At 36.3% G+C, this 3,277-nt stretch overlaps 1 pseudogene; it reads left to right on the top strand.

The window, feature by feature from the left end:
* The first annotated feature begins 952 nt into the window (after positions 1-952).
* On the top strand, positions 953-2,226 carry LOC139006270 (pre-mRNA 3' end processing protein WDR33 pseudogene; annotated as a pseudogene).
* The last annotated feature ends 1,051 nt before the right edge of the window (positions 2,227-3,277 follow it).

The following is a 3,277-nucleotide window of genomic DNA, read 5'->3' as shown; positions in this document are numbered from 1 at the left end:
AAAAAATGGACAAAGGACCTGAATAGACACTTTTTGAAAGGGGACATACAGAAGGCCAAGAGACATATGAAAACATGCTCAAAGTCACTAATCACCTAAGAGATGCAAACAAAACCACAATGAGGGCCCTTGCTGGTTTGGCTCAGTGGATAGAGTGTTAGCCTGTGGACTGAAGGGTCCTGGATTTGATTCCAGTCAAGGGGACATGCCCAGGTCGCGGGTTTGATTCCTAATAGGCAGCATGCATGAGGCAGCCAATCAATGATTCTGTCATCATCGATGTTTCTCTCTCTCTGCTTCTCCCTTCCTCTATGGAATCAATAAAAATATATTTTAAAAAAACAACAACAATGAGGTACCATCTCACACCTGTCAGAATGGCTATCATCAACAAATCAATAAATGACAAATGCTATGGAAGATTTGGCGAAAGAGGAACCATCTTGCACTGCTGGTGAGAATACAAACTGGTGCAGCCACTGGGCAAAACAGTATGGAGTTTCCTCAAAAGATTATAAATGGAACTCCCATTTGACCCAGTAATCCTACTTCTAAAAATATATCCTAAGAAATCAAAAACACCAATCAGAAAGGATATATGCACCCCTGTGTTCACTGCAGCACAATTTACAATAGCTAAATTTGGAAAAAGACTAAATGCCCACCAGCTGATGAGTGGATTAAAAAAACTGTGGTACATCTACACAATGGAATACTACACTGCGGTAAAAAAAGGAAGAATTCTTACCATTCACAACAGCATGGATGGACATGGAGAGCATTATGCTAAGCAAAGAAAGCCAGTTGGAGAAAGATAAATATCACATGATCTCACTCATTTGTGGAATATAACGAACAACATAAACTGATGAACAAAAATAGATCCAGAGATAGAGAAGCATCAAATAGACCATCAAACCTCAGAGGGAAGGCAGGGCAGATTGGGGGGTCAATGGCAGGTAAGAGATCAACCAAAGGATTTGTATGCATGCATATAAACATAACCAATGGACACAGACAGCAGGGGTGTGGGGGGATGTTCTTGGGGGTGGGAGTGGTCAGGGAGGGGTTGATGGGGGAAAAGGGATACATATCTAATACTGTAAACAATAATAAATAAAGTCTTAAAACTAATTTCCACCAAAAACAATAATAATAATAAGTGGAACAGAAAATCAAAGTTTTTCTCTTCCCCCCGCCCTTTCTCTCTTTCTCTCTAAAATCAATAAGTAATTTTTTAAAAAAGAAAGAAAACATCACCATGCTACAGAAATTGGTTCTCCTTCTCCTTTTTTGCACATACCAAGGTACTAACAACAGGCATCTTGACAATTGTTTTATAAGCAATCTGATTTTGCACAGCTGCAAGCAATGCAACAGCTTATTTTCAGTGGGAAACAAATGAGAAAAGAAATAAACTGAAAAAGTATAAACCATAATCCATCTGTAACTATTTAGAGAGTGGAATATGGCAGAGACCAGTGAGATATGTGGGCAATTCAGCCAGATGCAGGTTATTATAATAATATAGTCTCACCTAGAAGGATGTTGAATAATCCTATGTATGCAGTACCAAAATCTGTTTGAACATCAACAAATAACGTGTCCAGTATCTGCTGTTAGGTGGACTCTTGAAGGAAGATCGTTGGAAAATGCTTGAGCCTCTAGTGGAGAGTTCACTGTGTGGAATGGACTCAATTTCAATTTTGAAACAGTATTACAAGCTCATGATAGCCCAGTGAGGGCCATGACTTGGTCACATAATGACATATGGATGTTGGCAGGAGAGCATAGAAGATGTGTAAAATATTGGCAATCAAACATGAAAAATGTTGATGTTCCAGGCACATAAAGAGGTGATTAGAGACCAGGTTTATACATTATATACCATTTTCAGCAGTTTCTATTGTCATAGTTAAATTATTTTCTAAGTGTATTCTGGGTGCAGAGATGCATGGGCTCTGTCAAATTCTTGAAAACTTTCTGTACCCTACACTCAATATTTTTCTTTGTTTTCACACAATTACCATTTTGCTGGCACTTTTCTGAAGCAGTGTTGTCCTGGTATCAGCATTTACAATATGTTACAGATGTATTGTCTGCCACATTTTTTACTGGTTTTTTCTTTTTATCTATGGTTAATAATTTGTATATGTTAAATTTATTTTTATTGCCTATTGTGTAAGATAAGAATATTTCATTCCAAATAAAGAATCCATTCTTTAAAAAAAAAATAATTGGAGAGTCATTCATTGCAATTTAGAAATCCCTCTTATGGTTCTCAAACTTCACAGCACTTAAGAATCTCCAGAGGAATTAGAATAAAAGACTTATTAATTGAAAAAAACTTATTACGTTTATAATAAAATTAGTATATTGAGCTTAAGAACTAAAAAGATCTAAATTTACAAGTTGATCATTTTAATAAGGAATATTCATTAAAACACTGGAAATTATAGTTTTCTTAAGCCCCAAATCTTCCCTCAAGACAATTAGCAATACAGCTCACATTTCTCAAGGCTCTTTACAGATCTTCTTGCCTTTATGGCTGACACACACTTCTTCTTTTCCTTGGTTTCAACTACTATCTTTATGCCAATTATTAAGAAGTTAATCATTCTAATTTAGGGAATCTCTTAAAAGTATGGTGAGTTTCCAGACCTGGTAGGGATTGTGGTGATCAAGCCAGGAATTGTCCCAGGTAGGCTCCATCCCAGTTGACAAAAGCATTTTTTAGTAATACTGTTAGCTTGTTACCCTCTGATTATAACAGTGCTTATTTTAGGTAAACTTTTATATATATATGTATATATATATATATTTTAATATGTTGTTATTGATTTTTTTATAGAGAGAGGAATGGAGAGGGATAGAGACATAGAAAGATCAATGAGAGAGGAATATCATCCATCAGCTGGCTCCTGCACTGGCTCCACAACCTGGACATGTGTCCTTGACCAGGAGTTGAACTGGTGAACTCTTGGTTCCTGGGGTGACACTCAACCACTGAGCTACACCAGCTGGGCTAGGATCTATATTTTTTTAAAAGAGAACAAGTTGTTCAAGAAAAATACTAACATCATACTGGCTATTCCATTTGGTGCTACAGTATGTCACTTATATACAAGAAAACGCTCCCAATATAATGGAAACACGTAATGTTTTTCAGCGAGCATTTTTGAGGCCCTAATTTATAAGGATACTGGAATTTGTAAAATATCAGAGAACAGAGATGTTCAAGTAGATAAATATAATGCATGTTACATACATAATGCAA

This window comes from Myotis yumanensis, unplaced genomic scaffold (genome assembly GCF_028538775.1).
Source record: "Myotis yumanensis isolate MYYU_CA2020_CCGP unplaced genomic scaffold, mMyoYum1.0.hap1 SCAF_3, whole genome shotgun sequence".
Taxonomy (NCBI): domain Eukaryota; kingdom Metazoa; phylum Chordata; class Mammalia; order Chiroptera; family Vespertilionidae; genus Myotis; species Myotis yumanensis.
The sequence above is the reverse complement of the archived record's forward strand: the minus strand, read 5'-3'. Positions and strand labels throughout refer to the sequence as shown.